The sequence below is a fragment of the Condylura cristata genome, unplaced genomic scaffold, assembly GCF_000260355.1.
Source record: "Condylura cristata isolate star-nosed mole 26May11 unplaced genomic scaffold, ConCri1.0 scaffold00009, whole genome shotgun sequence".
NCBI classification, from domain to species: domain Eukaryota; kingdom Metazoa; phylum Chordata; class Mammalia; order Eulipotyphla; family Talpidae; genus Condylura; species Condylura cristata.
In genome coordinates, this window is record NW_004567110.1 from 26,667,717 (window position 1) to 26,684,824 (window position 17,108).

The 17,108-nt window shown below is 35.3% G+C and overlaps 1 protein-coding gene across 1 annotated transcript in view; it reads left to right on the forward strand.

The window, feature by feature from the left end:
• The first annotated feature begins 11,215 nt into the window (after nt 1-11,215).
• Nucleotides 11,216-17,108, forward strand: part of RGS22 (regulator of G-protein signaling 22) — an 83,640-nt gene continuing 77,747 nt past the window's right edge. The window contains exon 1 of the mRNA XM_012722925.1: nt 11,216-11,234. The gene's annotated coding sequence lies outside the window, so the exon portion shown is untranslated. The remainder of the gene's footprint in view (nt 11,235-17,108) is intronic.

The window sequence follows — 17,108 nt, forward strand, 5'->3', positions numbered from 1 at the left end:
GACCCATCTTTGCTTCTAAGTATTTTATGGTTTCCGTTCTTATGTCTAGGTCTTTAATCCACTTCGAGTTGATTTTTGTGACTGGAGTGAGGCAGTGAAGGTCTGTATTTTTTAGTCAAGTTAGTGTTTTCTTATTGAATTGCACAAGTTGTTTACATATTTTGGGTATTAACCCTTTGATAACATTTCTTGCAAATATCTTCTCCAGTTCAATTTTGTTTTAACAAAATACTTTTCTATGCAGAAGCTTTTTAGTTTTCTGTAGTCCCATTTATTTATATTCTCTTTAATTTCTCTTACTGTTGGAGATTATTCCATAAAGAAATCAGAAAGCTAATATCAAAGAACTCATTGACTCTGCCTTACATTAAAGTTTTTAATCCATTTCTAATTTATTTTAATGTATGATAGAAGATAGTGGTTTGGTTTTATTCATTTGCATGTTATTGTGTAGTTTTCCCAGCACCATTTATTGAAGAGAATTTTCATTCTCCTTTGTATGTTTTTGGCTTCTTTGTCGTAAGTTAGTTGTGAATATATGTGTGATTTTATTTCTGGCCTATACATTCTATTCCATTGTTCTCTGTGCCTGTTTACCCTCCCATTGTTGAATTTGTTTGCTAGTGAATTGGTTGAGGATTTTGCCTTTGTGTTAATCAGAGATAGTGGTTTGTAGCTTTATTTTTAGATTTTGAGTTCAATCTTATGTTGATCTAATAAAAGAAACACTTCCTTTTTTATTTTTTTTGAAGTTTGAGAAGGATGGGTATTAGACTTTCTTTGAAAGTTTGCTAGAATTCACCCATGGAGCTCTCTAGTTCTGGATTTTTGACTTTTAGAAGCATTTTGGAGCATTACTATTTCAATTCTTTTACTTGCGATAATGATATTCAGAATTTCTTAGATGATTGGGTATTCAAGAACTGATATGTTTTCTTTGTTGTAATACAAACATTCATAGTGGTTGTTTATGATCCTTTGTATTTTTGTGGTATCCATTATGTCTCCTCTTTCATCTCTCATTATTTCTTTTCTCTTTCTTTCTTAATGAGTCTGGCTAAAAGTTTGTCAATTTTTGTTTATTTCTTTAAAACACTAGTTTTTTGTTTCTTTGAGCTTTTGTGAATTTTGTTTTTTATTTTGTTCATTTTCACTCTAATGTACATTATTTCCTTCCTTCTCCTGACATTGGGCTTCATTTGATCATCTCTTTCTAGTTCCTTTAAGTGTAAGTTTAGATTATTTCAGGTTTTTCTTATTTCTTGATGAGGACCTGAACTGCTATAAATTTCCCACTTGCAAGTCAAGGTTCTGGTATATGGTATTCTTATTCTCCGTTGTCTCTATATACATTTTGATTTCTCCTTCAGTGACTCAATAGTTGTTCAGTAGCATTTTGTTTTATCGTCATGTTTGTGTTCACTCCATTTTTCTTGCTGATTTCTAACTTCATACCATTTGACTGGAGAAGATACTTGGAATAATTTTGATACTCTTAAGTTTATTGAGGTATATTTTGTGTCCCAACATGTGATTGATCTTTGAGAATGTTCAATAAACATTTGAAAAGACTGTATATTCTACTGCTTTGGGATGGAATGTTCTGTATATAAAGGTGTACTTTTTTTTTTAAGATTTATTTATTTATGCATACAGAACTGGGGTACAGGCCAGAGGTACAGGGGTGGTGAGAGGATTCACCAGAGACAGAGAGGGGAGCAGAACAGGCAGATCAAGGAAGTACACTGCTGAAGGGAGCAGCCAGCAGGGTCAGGAGGGGTCTGCCGCACCATGTGGATCACCTCTGGGACGGGGATCAAACTCGTGCTGAAGTGGCTTTAGCTTCTTAGTGCTGCACTTTAACCGGCTGCGCCACCAGGGAGGGTCCTATAGAGGTATATTTTTAAAAAGAGGGGGCCAGGTGATTTTTATGCTGGGTGCTATTTATTGTAAAGTCCTTTTATATAAATGACCTAATGTAATTTATTTAAACTCTTTAAAGACTCCATGAAAAATAGCTTTATCTCCATGGTTTTATTGTGATGTGACTGTGTAATTCCTGGTTATAGTAAACATTAGTGATGGCATTGATTCATAACAAATGGTCAATTTATAGTGATGATTCTTTTTAAAATGTCTTTAAGTGTTGTTTTTAGGTCAGAGTGCTGCAGAGTTTAGTAATAATGAGTACTTTTGACAAGCATATTGCATACATTGTCACTTAGGTGACTATAATATTTAGAATGCATTTTTTTGTAATTCCTATTGTACTTTTAAGGAACTTGCCCAGAGCTTAATTCCTATAAAGGTAGGAAATAGCTTAATTCCTACTAAAGTTTCAGTTTGATTCCAAGAGTCTTAACCACCTCTTTGTATTATTTATTTAATGTCCTCAAGCACTTATTTCTCTTGTTAGATAATTATCTTATTTACTTTTAGCTTCTTAGTCAACAAACATGAATGCCTCCTATGTTTGCAGTGCAGTGCTAGATACTAAGGGTAAGTCTCAAAAAGTTCACAATTAAGCAAGGGTAAGAGAGAAGAGAGGGTTAAGACTGTATCTCCCAGCAGCTTCTAGGCCTTTTGGTCAAATTCTGAGAGACCAAGATAGAAGCACAGAAATTTCCGTCTTCTTAGTGCTTGGTATAACAGTAGTAGCCAGTTTCTTTAAGCTTCTCCCTGAAACATTCTTTATTTCAGTAGGAGGTAAGGCATTTCTGGAGCTAGCTAATCCTTATACAAATCCAGTATAAGCTTCTGTAAGGCACTCAGCAACACTCAATATTTGTGCAGTCTGCTAATCTCTTCAGTCTTTACCTCTTTCTGGGAGCTCATAAGAGCTTGAAGATTCAATCAGTCACTCTTCTCTTCCTTGGTTTCTTTGATACCTCTATCCTCTTCTCTCATTACTTATTTTTAAGTTCTTCTTTCTGACTTCTCTTTTTCTTTGGCCCTTGAAAGTACTGACCTTGTTCAGGCTTTTGTTCTCCAGGCTTTTCCTGGCTGTGTCTCTCTTCCGGAGCCTCATCTACTCTTATTTCAGAGGACTGCCAATTCTAGACACATCTAGCCCAGGCACTACCTCTACCGCCAGAACACCCTGTTGCATTATTGGATACCTCCGTCATCTGGGTGACCCTCTGTTGCTTCAAAAGTCTAAACTGAACTTATCTCCTCCTCCCCATTTGTTTTCCCTCTTTCCCCCCCTTATGTTGGTTAATAATGCCACTGGCCATTCAGACACTTAATCCAGCACTCCCCTTTTTTTTTCCTTCATCTCTCACCTGTAATCATTTACCTAATTCCTTTCATGGGTAGCTCTTTTTCTCTATCACAGCTACTGTCTTATTTCAGCTTCTCATCCCTGCGCCTGGACGTTGGCAGTAGTTCTAACTGATATCACTGCCTCCATTATGTCTTCTGCCAACTCCAATTTTTCTTTGCCTAATGCTTAAAGTGCAAACTGCTGTGCATCTACTGTGGGAGAACACTGGCTATTGCTTTTCTCTGTCTAACTTTAGATTTCTCCTTCTCCCATCACTCCCATCTTGTCAGGTAGCTATTAACTCTTGAAAAAAATTACCATGATTGTTCAGAACATTTATTAATCTTACTATTTACTGAATGTTGACGCCATGCTAGTATTTAACCTCAAAACAACCCTATTAGGTAGTTGTTAGCATCCAAGCTTCACAGATGAGGAAGTTGAAGTTCACAGAAGTCATTTGACCTGAGGCCACACATCTAGTAACTGGCAGAACCCTGATGTCCAAAACCTCCCTTTAATGTTCAGTATCTTTTTTTTCATAACTTCTCAACTTTTTTTAACCTCACCTCTCAATACTTTCCTATGTGATAAAGACAACATTCATACTGTTTGGGGTTTATAAAGTGCTTCCACATGCCTCCTGCGGCAGCCAAGCTGCGGCACTTGCTTCTTTTCCTTTGCTGCTGAGTTTTGTCTCAGTTGCCCTCCCCCATGTATTTCACAATCTCGCACATTCTTTCATGCACAGTTCATCTCCGCGATGAAACCTTGCCAACCTAAAATCATCCAGACTGCCTTTAAGCTCTGTGCAGCTTTCCCCATGAGACCAGTTTGTGATCAGATCCTTAAGTTCATATGCTCATTTACCTTTATTTGTAGGTGGAATAATTCATATTTACCTCTGTTTTGGAAAAGTGTGGAAGTATTTTTTTCTCATTATTATTCTTAGAAAAAATTGTGTAACAGAGATTCTACTCACTTCTACCTTTCTCATAATACAAACTATAAATTCTTGGAGCTACATATGGTCATGCAACCACATTCTGACTAGGGACATACATATAAGCAGGAGAACTGTAACTTACTTCTGGAAAGCTAATGTTTTCAGTGATTATATAACTGATCTTTAAGTCATACAGCTAGTAACTGGTCAAGCTACAATTAGAACCTGTGTCACTTTGACTAAAACACAGAAGTATAATGGTGGAGATGTACCCTTTTTTCCACTTTTCTGCTGGCTGGAGTGAGTATGTGATCCTGGGACTGAAGTAGCTTTTTGGATCACGAGGTGTAAGTGGCATCTGGAGGCTGGCAGAGTCACAGGATCAAAGGGACTTCTGACATTGGGGAACTCACAGTGCCAGCCCTGATCACCTTATGATTACATAAAAGAAACAGTCTTCTGTTTCATTTAAACAGTGCTATTTTGGTTTTCTATTATTGGCAGCATAGAAATAAAGTATCCCTATATTCATAGAAGTTTTGTTCATATTGTAATTTCTTAATCAGTGATCTAAAAATTACAGCACATTTTGGATATCCGCAAAGTACTTAAACCTTTACATGGACTCTTAACCCTTGAAGGGGAAAATAAACAGATTTAGAATAAATAATTTTGGTGGGTATCAGGAACACATTACCTTTTATGTTATTTTAATTTTCATATATAAATACTGCAATTTTTAAACAAAATTGCGAACTACTATAGGGCCAGTTCTATACCTCAACACATCCCTTTAGCACATAGCACATGCCCAGAAAATACTATTAGATGATCAATTTTGGTTGCTGAGTATTTTCATATATAATAATTCATGTACTTTGTTTTACTTATTTTTTTTGCAAAAATTCATTTGACATATAGTTTATATTTCTTACATACCACTACTTCATTACCTTTATTAACTTAGTTTTTGATAATTCTCATAGGGAAAAATTATACAAAAAACTTAATATATTTTGTACTCTCTTTAGTTCTTTGGGGGGTTATATTTTCCTTTTCTATCTGGCATATTTAGCACAACATTTTTGAGGGTTATCCATACTGCTGCATACATCAGAATTTTATTAAAGCTGACAAACATTCCATTGTAGTATAACCCAATTGTGTTTATTGTTTTAAACACTGGTGGCCATTTAGGTTGTTTCCACCTTTTGGGAATTGAATAATGTTGATTTTAACATGGATGTCCCTGCCTTCTTTTGGGCACATACTCAGAAATGAAATTTTGGGATCATATGAGACTTACATGTTTAATATTTTTAGGAACTCTTACTGTGCACCATTTCATATCCTCACCAGCAATACACTAGGTTTGCCATTTCTCCACATCCTTGCCAATCCTTTTTTTAAAGATTTATTTATTTATGCATTCAAGAACTGGGTACAGTAGATGAGAAATGAAATCTCATTGTGGTTTTGGTCTCCATATCTCTAGTTGCTAGTGAAGTTGAGCATCTTTCAACAGAATAAGCATATGCTTATTGACCAATTGTTTATCTTCTTTGGAGAAATGTCTGTTCAAGTCTTATGCCCATTTAAACAACATATGTTGCTTTTTTTTTCTTGTGGAGTATTTAGAATTGTTTATATATTTTGGATATTAAACCTTTATCAATATGTTTTGCAAAAATTTCCTCACATTTTTAGTTGTCTTTTTACTTTTTTTTTCTGATGATTTTTACTATTAAGTTCTGTTTCTGAAAACATCTGATTTATTTTTGGTTATTTCTGTATGCTTAGTCTACCTGAGTCTTTATAATATCTATCATACTATTTGCCAAACTTTGTAGTTATTTATGAAAACACTAGTGTCGCCAGTTTTTTAATAGAATCCTTTAGTATGCAATTTGCATTAAGCCCAATATGTTTTTTCTTTTGCTGCTCATGCTTTTGATGACATAGCTAATAATACATTACCAAATCCAAGGTTTTACAGGCTTATCCTTATGTTTTTTTCTAATTATTTTATGGCTATATATCTTATATTTAGATTTCTGATCCATTTTGAGATAATTTATACATGCACAATGTGATAAGGATATAGCTTGACTATTGTGGGTATGTATTTTCAATTTTCCTAACACCATTTGTTGAAGAGTGCCCTTTTCCCACTGAATGGTTTGGCACCTTTTGAAAGTCCCTTGACATATTTCTGAACTCATTATTCTATTCCAGTGGTCTATATACCTGTCTTTATACCAGGGAAGTTTTTTAGGTGTGTTTTTTATTTTTGATGAACGTAACATTTTAATATCAAGTTTTATGCTTGAAGTGGCTATATGCAATTCCTAACATTTTTAAAAATGGTAACCTTTAAGGATTCTTAAATAATTTATATTGGTGAGAAAATTTACCACCCAATAGTTTTGAAATTTTGTAGACTACTTTCTGTAACTATTCAAAACTGCAAGAATTGAAATTAAACTTAAAATGTGATAGTTTTTTCTTTTTTCAAGACAAATATGTTAACATTTCTTAGGTAGGACAAATTTACAAATAAAATGTTTTGTGTAAAATATTTCAAAATAATAAAAACTATATTGAAGTTTATGCATATATTTACCAAGTGATTCCCTTGTATCTAGCTTGGATATTACTGCAAGGATCCATTAATTGCCAACAGACAATTATATTTATTTCTATATTATTGTTCACTTTTGTACAATGTTTGATTTTTTCTCTCTCAGGTGTTGTCCCCATGAAATTACCACCAAGACACCCGTGAATCATCACCATAGACTCTGTGCTCATCCATCCTGTTCTGGTCTTTTTCTTTCCCTCTCCCCTGAAGAATGTCTACAATTTATAGTGTGACTGCTAGTTTTTTCTTGTCTTTTTCTTACCCCTTGTATGGTTTCCCTATGTTCCTCTTATAAGTGAAATTATCCAATCCTTTTCTTTATCCTTGTGACTTATTTCAGTGTGCATAATCCCTTCCAGTTCTATCTATGTTGTTGCAAATGCCATAAATTTGTCTTTTTGATTGCTGAGTAGTATTCCACTGGATATATATTCCACATCTTTTTGATCCAGTTATCTGTTTTTAGACATTTAGGTTGTTTACAAATCTTAGCTATTGTGAATAGTGCTATGATGAACATAGGAGCACAAGTATCTTTTTAAATTAATGTTTTTGTGTCCATTGGGTAGATTCCTAGGAGTGGAATTTATGGTATCCACTTTTAGTAATTTGAGGGTCCTCCTAACATTTACCATAGTGGTTAGACCAGTTTTCATGTCCACCTTTCCTCCACATCCTTGGCAGCATTTGTTGTTTAGATTTTTTAATGTGGGCCATTCTTACTGGTATGAGTTGACAGGTCGCTGTGGTTTTGATTTGCATTTCCCTAATTATAAGTGGTGTTGAGCATTTTTTTCATGTGCCTGTTGGCCATCTGCACATCCTTTTTGGAATAATGTCTTTTTAGCTCTTCTGCCCACTGTTTGACTGTATTCTTTATTTTGTTTTTGTTGAGTCATGTAAGCTCTTTATAAATCTTTGATACCAAGTCTCTTATCAGTCTTTTGCGGCATGGGAAAAAAAGTAATTTTTCCCAATCTGGGGGTGTCTCTTCATCTTGGTTATTATCTCTCTTGTTTCACAGAAGCTTTTTAGTTTGATGTAGTCCCAGCTGTTATCTTTCCCTTTATTTTATATGTTTTGGAGGATGAGTCTTTAAAGATGTTTCAGACATGCATGTCATAGAATGTTTTCTTGTATGTATTGTTTGGTTTCAGGTCTTACATTCAGCAGACAGAAGTAATATATATGAGTAAGCCATCAACTCTAGCCTTCTGGGATCTCCCTTATTCTTTTTCTCTAAGCTGCCAGCATTTATATGGCTATGTAGTGTCCTCTTGGACTTCTCAGCTAGAAACTCCTTTGGCACTTCATAGGGCAGTGTTAACGTTCTACCGCTAACTAGTAAGTCCATACCCAGGAGCTCAATCAGCTTCTGTGCTGTGTATACTCAAGAGGAGTAATAGGTGTGGGATGTGGCTTATTTATTTTATTTCCTCTTCCTTTTTTATAAGGTTGCCTCTGTGTATCTTGGATCTTTAGATACTACAGTTAGTGACTACCATCTGACTTGAGGGTCAGAAAAATTATTTTTAAGCAAAAAAAAAAAAAGGCCCATCATAATTAGCAAGCACATTTTGCTTAACTCTCTTTCAAGAGGAAATTTGAGAAGTTGGAGTAAGAATGGAAAAGCTGACTTCACTTTCATAGATATGCACCTGTAACACATGAACAGACAGGTTCCAAGAACATACTCAATTCTGAAAAAATGTTTTTACCTTCCATTGCATCATTTTGCAGAGACTCTATGTTGCAAATTTTTGCAGTCAGCTTCATGTAGTGATGTAATGGAGAAGCTGATTGTAACTTGTTTTTCTTCTTGATTACATCATTAACCAACAACAGTTTATTGGTTATTTAGAAGATATTAAACACAAATATGGATACTTATTTCATTTAAAAATGGCCATGTGACTGGAGTGTGGAGACCTGTGGAAAATAACTGAGCACCTTCTCCTTTGGATCAAGTCCTTAAATTTTTTTTAATTAAAAGTCTTTAAGAATAAAGAGCTTAGCAGATCCTCATTAGTTCATAAGATTGTGTTGTTACCGGTATGAACATACTGAACTAGAAACTACAGTGGGAAATGTGCTTATTCATTTAGAGAAGTGCAGGCCTTTCCATTAAAGTACTACAAAGCTAAATGGAGAGCACATGGAGACTATATTTCCATTGCAGAACTTCCTTCTCTTCAGCAGAAACACTGATGTTTATTCTTGGTGGAAATTAAAGAAATAATTTCCGCAAAGAAATACAGATTTTTTAACTATTTGGATAGTACTTTCAGTGTCCATGTTTCTAAGTACAAACCAAGAATGTGCTCTATTAGCGTGGTTAGACTCCAGGGGGACTCTTGAGGGTAGAGCAAATTCCCTCCCCCACGGTTAGAACAGTGCTACTTGAGTAGGGTCTGAGGATTGATAATCACCAGAGAACACTTACGAGTCCAGCCCACATAAGTTCAGGAATCAAGAGTTAAATGTTTAGAAACCTTATGGCAATTTAATGGACTATGTGTCTACCTATTGAATTTAATAATAAAAAGTTGGGTTTGTATATGTATGTGTTTTATTTCACTTTTTAGTAACTCATTCCTATTGTTACATATAAAAATTCTCTGTCTGAAATGAATCAGGGAAAGAAGCAAATGGAACAGGTATTCCAAACCATGTAATTTAGAAAGCATGGAGTTAGACTCTCCTAGAAGTGAAGGTTCTGGAAATGAGCATATAAATTTGAGGGTTATCTAGACATTTCTGACAATGGGGCTGGCCAAACACTAGGTGATTATCTAGGTCTCAAATATGCATTCTGTAATGTCAAAAACCACAGTGCATGTTTTAGAAAAACTAAAACTCCTTTACTTCCTTTAACATGACAATTGTGTTATAAATGAAAATAAAATACTTACCCTGTCCAGCTACGGATTTTTGAACGTGAGCCTGTAGTGTGAAATTTGGTCACCCTTATTGTAACACAATGCCTTCTACCTAGGAGATATTAAACACATTCATTGAATTCAGTTTATTTTCACTAAGAGTTAGCAGAAATTAGGCAGTTCACTAAACAAAGCCCCCAAAATTAACTTCGAAAGGCAAAATGTGAATGTTGTTGACTGTATATAACCTCCAATGACTGCTCCAAAACTCACTCCAAAAAATACAAGGCAAATTGTCATTGCCTGTTCTGTTTAATTAGGGCTTCACTACGAAGAAATTTTTTTTCTAGTTACTAAGGGGCACTATGAAGGTGGTAGATATATGAGGTCCTATTATTGTTTTATTCAGTTGAGATTGTAGTAAACAAAATTCTTGTTGTTCTAATCAGTTCCAACTTTTAGTAATCTCCTTGATATAAATGTTCGAAGTGGTTGCTTAAAGCTACTCCTATACTGCAATTAAAGAAATTACCTTGAAAATCGATTTTCCAAAGTAGGTGTTAATATAATATGTTTTTTCTTATATTTCAATACCACATTTCAGGTTTTTTTTTTTAAAATTGGCAAGTATAAGAAGAAAATATTCAGCCATATGGAAATAATAGCATTGTGTCATATTGTCAACTTTCATGTTAGATTTGTGAAATTGAAATATAATTATGAATAACAAAATAAACACATGTACTGTAAGATAGTATGCCATGATGTATTTTTGACACAATGGAAACAATTACTAATAAAATAAGGTGTTGTATTTGGAAGAAAGAATTAGTTCTTGGCAGTGGCTTTTCAATTTTGTCAATTTGAAAACTGACATTATTGGTGGAAGAGATAGTTATGGAAAAAATGCATACAATCTTTATGGTTAGGACATATGCATTGTCAAAGCTCTTCATGTAAAAGTTAAGCAGACCTCAGGTTACTAAAACTTCTCATTTCTCAGAGGGAGGCAATAGAATATTTTCTTCACTTAGCTTATCACTTTTATTTGGCAGTTTATGAAATCTACATTCTGAATTTCCTTTTATCCTAAAGACTGGTTCTCTCTTGATAGATTGTACCTTTGTTTTTAGAGAACATAAATTTTAGTATGTGGGAAAGCTTCATTAGGACATTTTGTATTTGACAGGTTTTCCTTTATTTAAGCATTGTGTTTTATTTTCATGTATGCTGTTTTCCAGGTTAGCACAGTAGCACTGTCTTTTAAGATCATGCAACTATTTTCTTAGTTATTCCAACCAGAGATTGTTCATAGAGGATTCAGTGTCCATCAATTGAAAGAATTTGGAGATGTACTGTATAATCTCTTGATAACAGAATTAGAGAATAATATTGGTATATATTAAAAAGCATATTAAGCTTATGTTTTGTTTTTTATAGGAAGATTCTTTGGCCACAGATGGTATCCTTGTGGACTACTTTAATGAATTCCTAAGTCTTCCAGTAAGTACATTATTATGTTCTTTTGACTGTATTATAAAAGGTAAAATACTGTATTCACTGGATTATCTTGTGAGATAAATTTATTAGATACAATATTTTTTGAAATATTATTAAAACATGGAGGTAAAGTTTGTGTCTTGGGGTCAATCATTTGGAGTTGACTCATATTTAGTAACCTCATTGAAGAAAACTGGATTTTTCTAACTATCAAAAGCAATCTGTGAAAAATAGATATGGTTCTATTTGGCACCCATGCAGGCTTGCTTACATAGAAGTGATAGGACAGGATATCAAAAATTCAAGAAACTAAATTTCTTGCTTCTAAGCAATTATTGTCATCCTCTTAGGCAAATATTAAAGTGGAATTTGGGGTTTATGGCAACTAAACTTTTATAGCAAATCAGACAGAGATGGATGCCAAATTACAGAGTCTCAGTCTAGGGCAGTAATGACTGGCAGTGAGTTCAGAGAAACTTAAATGGGCACAAAAAACACTTACAGTGATGTAAGTAAGTAAAGTCAATCAGGAATGGCAGATAAGTAAAAATTAGATCAGAAAAGGTTTTTACAACTGTTATGAAAACGTTTTCATTGAGATATTTGCCGGGTGAGGCAAGGCTTGCATACACAGATGTGAAGAAGTACTCACAAAATTTGTATCGTATTGTAAACTGATGGTAAGTCAATAAAGTTTTAATGAAAAAATAATCAATCACTATATTATGTGTAGTTTGCCTATTGACATAGTCTTAATTTCTAATAACCACATAATATTTTATTGAATGGATGTACCATAATCTAATATATATTTTATATTACTTAATAACATGAACTTTATTATTTTTTTTTAAAGATTTATTTATTTATGCATACAGAACTGGGGTACAGGCCAGAGATGTGGAGGGTGAGAGGCTTCACCAGAGACACAGTGGGGAGCAGAACAGGCAGATCAACGAAGTACACTGCTGAGGGGAGCAGCGGGCGGGTCAGGAGAGGTCTGCCGCACCATGTGGTCACTCCGGGGCAGGCGGGAGTCGAACTCATGCGGAAGCCGTCTTAGATTCTCAGTGCTGTGCTTTAACCCGCTGCGCCACCAGGGAGGGCCATCATGAACTTTATTTTACTCAATTTTGTATCATCAAAAATAATGCTTTCAGAGACAGAAAATTGTTTAGTGGTTACTAGAATGGGAAGAATAGGGAATGGTTTTTAATGCATTTTTTGGAGTAATTAAAATGTTTTAAAATTAGGCAGTAGTGATGCCTGCACAACTCTGTGAAGGTACTAAAAATGTGTCATGAATTGTACACTGAAAGGGTGAATTGTGCTTCTAGAGAGCTGTTTGAATGAAAGAATGTATTAGATTGTCCATTGCTGGGAAGACATGACAAATATTGATGACAATGTGGAGAAAAGGGAAACCATGCACTGTTGATGGCAATACAAGTTGGTTCATCCCCTGTGCAAAGCAGTACAGAGGTCCCCAAATATATATTTACAAGGGAAAATGAGGAGGAATATAAAAAAGTCCTAAGTAATTTTCAAGGGAGTGCACCATAAAATGTGCTGTCTCAACGCTCAGTTAGTAAAAACGCCTTTTGAAGGAAAAATGCTGATGTCCTTTGTTGCCTAGGTCAGTTTGTGTGTGTGGATGGATCTGTGCGTGCATACTTGTTTGTTTGGGGATTTCTTTTTCCCCAAAAGAGTTTGTACTGCCTCCTCCCTTTGGCACAGCGAGGTCTCTGGAACTGTTCTGGGGTTGTTGTCTTTCCACATTCAGGTCTGAGCAACATTACAGGACACCCCAGTGGGTTCTGATTTGGTCCAACTCTTCAACATTCATAGTCCATTTGTATATTGTAAAAACCCAGCAGCATCACAGAATTGTCAGAATTTTGTTTTTCCAAATTGTGTAGTGTTTCATTTTGGCTCTGCATTCTGTAGTCTTTCTCCAAAAAATAGGGTTTTTTTATTTTGTAAAATTGAAGAAGAAAAATCTCTAAATTTGGTTTGATTTCAGTTTCTCAAGGTTTATATTTCATTATCTCAAAGTATGCGAGTATTGACTTTTTACTTGCTACAGAAAATAAATTTCCTTAACTTTCTTAAAAAACAAAACAAAAACAAAAACTTTTAAACTATAGAAGTCATATAAAAAGAGTATAGAAAATTTACCTGGTATTTCGAAAAATCCAGCTTAAGTCCTACTGATCAGTCAGAATGGACATTATCATTTTTGTATGCTTCCTTCAGGCATTAGGTAAATTGAGAGAGTGATTTCTGTTAACTCTCTCTGTGCAGTCATGCTTCATCTTACCCCAACAGATACCCTGAAGTTTAACCACCATCTGGGCCACTTCTTTTTTTTTTTCATCTCTCCAAATCCTTGCACTTACATTTTTCTCTCTCAGCTCCTCCTCACTCCATTTTGCCCTCCTGCCCTCCTTTTATCCATATTTAGTTACACACATTTATTTATTAAGTACCCATACTTCCTGGCACAAGATGGTATAAGGGAAAATGTTACAGATTTCATAAAAGAATGTGGGAGTAGAAGAAGGAATGATGGTTTTCTCAAATCAAGTTCCTAGCAAGAATGGGTTTACCTACCAATAAGTGTGTCAAATGAAAATCTCATTTTTGGTCACTTCCCTCTCTGCCTTTAGGTAGGGAAGCAATACACCTAACACATTATCTACTCAGACTCCTTTGTCTCCAATGCCCTTAACATCTGTGAAATTAGTTCGCAGTAGTTGAGTAGGTCCACTAACCACAGCCAGGAGTGCTTGGCTCTTAATAGCCTGCACATCGTAGTCCAAATTCCCTAGTGTAGAACTGACCACTGTGATTTGATGTCAACCTCTCGGTTTAAATCTAGCTCTGACTGCTTGCTCCACCCTGCAGACTCTCCTGCCTACCCTCCTCTACTCACCTTGACCATGTATATTCTTCCTTTGCTCATCTCCCAGTGTCATGGTTATATAGGGGTGGAACTGCCTTTGCTCACCTCTCTCCATGTGATCCTACATACACTCCTTAATTACTTAATTCTCAGTTTCTTAATCTGTGCCAACAATGTAAGTATCTACAGGACTATTATGAAATAAAACAGCACATATTGAGTGCCTGGCACAGAACTAGAACTTTTCTTGCCTTTTCCTTCACTAACTTGATTTTGTTATCTTTCATTCTTGAAACACGAGGGGCAGCCACTCTCTAATTAGATTGTAGATCATTGTCAACTTAGAAAAGTCTTCTCAGGCACACAAATCTGTCATTGGCTTTGACTTGTAAAAATTATTTTTCTCAGACACTTCGATGATCCATTGCAAATGAATGAGCATTTTTACAACGTAAGGTCACTCAGCTTGGAAGTGACAAGATCCACCCATGTCCATATGGCTCAAAAGTTGTCCTAGTCTACTGTAATGACTATAGAAGTGGCAGTAGAGGAATGAACTGATAATTTGGACAACAGAGACTGTCTCATATTTAATATGGTAGTCTGAAATGTGCTAAAACAAACAAAGCTAATGTGTTTTTCAGGGGCATTCTTAGAAGTATAATTAAGGTCAAGAAAAATATTAGTCTGGAGCATAGAAGGCACTCAGTAAATTTTTTTTTTTTTTTGAGCCGGATTGAACTGTCAGACCACATGTGAGTGGTGTTTCTTTCTTGATGCTGTATGTTAAGAGTTGCTTTGCCAAACCAGACTTGGGAAGAAGACTCAGCCAGTGAATGTTCTGGAAACCACGTCAGATGGGGTTTGATTGAAAGAAGTGTGAGTGTGTTGCACCTGGCTTGGGAATGGAATTGGACTGGAATAGTTCTTTCCAGATATTTGAAGAGCTGATTGAGGAAGATGTGGGATCACATATTTCTGTGGAGTGAGAGTACAGCCTCAGAGTCAGCACTTACAAGGAACTTGTTTTTCCCTATTAGAAGAAGTTTAAAGTTTGTTTTCTAATAATAGAGAGGGCTGGCTGTGAAGGAGTAAACTCCCCATGACTGGAGGTATTTAAGTACAGGTTAGGAAGTCCTCTTTTGGGAACATCTTATAGGAAGTATATATATTAAGTGGGAAAGCAATCTTTTCCAACCAAAGAAAATTTCATTCATTCCTTTTTCTCTGTTTTATCTGAGGAACTACATTGAAAATTTTTGGGGGCCAACGATGGGTTTCTTTCTTCTCTATCTCAGAAAGCACCTTTAGGAGATTCTCTTTATTTTCATGTAAGAACATTGAAATAAACCTTGTAATCTTCTGTCTACCACCCTACCATCTCTACCCACTTTCCCTCAAGATCCCCAATAATCTAAGCCTGAGTGTATACATATAATATGTTTATGTAAAAGTGCCCTGAGATCATCTAGATTTCATCACATCTGTAGTGACATTGCTAAGGTCCCCTAACTGGATTATGGTAGAAATGGGCCGAGAAAGCAGGCTTTCTGTTTCTTATGCTGTGTCTTTCCATTACACCATTACATCCTTGGTACACACTGAGATTAGAAATTGATGGTTGGTAGCCTGCCTTCATGTTATTTTTTGATGAAGAGAATCCAGGACAGTTGCTGCTATTATAAATGATTATGGCACTTTCTGAATCCTAGCTTTCATAATTTCATTCTGTTTGTTCTGGGGCCAGGTCCACATTTAGATATTGTTTTCATTTGGTGTCTGGGAGGCTTTTTGCTGTCAACTCTTTATGGACAAGTGTTTGCTTATTAAGTTTTCTTCTGTACTATAGTGTGAAAAGTTGTTTTTTTTTTTTTCTTTTGGTTTTGTTTCGTGTGTTTTATGCTCAGTGACTGTTGTGGGATTGAATAGATGAGCCCACATACAGATTTAGGTTGGACCTCTGTGGGTGGCTTAGAATGTTTGTGACATTTATGGTTTGCAGAAGCTGAGGGGGTGGCCTGTTCTATACCCTCCTTGCGAGATAGGTATGTCATGTGTTTGCCAGACATAGCTTAGCTATGTGCTTTTGGAATTTTACCATAACTTCTTTTTTTTTTTTTTGGACTGATTCTCCACACTTTTTTTTTTTAAATCTGTAAACTATTATAATTTCTTTCAGCTTTATGAAGGGTTATATGTTAGATCGATTGTTGAGTAAGGAGAGAGAAAGAGAATATAGATTCGGGAAATGAGTGAGATGAAAGGGAATGATTGGCTTGGCTCTTCCCTGGCCATAATTTAAGCATGCGGAGAGTTGATGGAACTCTAGGTAGTATGCATAATTTAGCATTTTTACCTAAGGGAGGGGGTTGATAAGCCTTGTAATTCCAACATTAAGTGCTAAAATTACCTAATGTAACTCATTGTACTAATTAAGGATATTCTCTGTGCATTGTCTGTGGCACATTATCCCCCCATCTTATTGGTAAATATGTCCAATAAATAGTTTATGGGTAAACATCTAAAATGACAATAAAATTTAGATTAAAAGAGGTTGTTATTGGTAACTGACTTGTTATACTCAAGTAGTCAGATGTTTTTCATTCACTGACTAGGATGCATGTTTAAAATATAGCTTTGGAGCTCAATTAGTAGAGACAGAGTTGGAGCCGAGATGAACATGTATTAAATTAACCTAGTCATTAGTTTTTAATTTAAATACTGTTCAGCTAAATAATTTGGCACCCGATAAGTTTCAGTGGTGCTGGGCTGGCAGTTTAAGCACATCACTAATTATTCACAGGTTTTTTTTTTTTCCTCCTCTTTTCAAAGAAATGTGGAACCAGCAATTTATTGTGGTAAAAATATTTTCATGCACTTGCTTTTTCTGTGAAAATATTTTTCGCACATGGATGACTGGTACTACAAAGTTAGCTTTCACCACCTTCAGGTCAGTTCATTTTAGAACATTT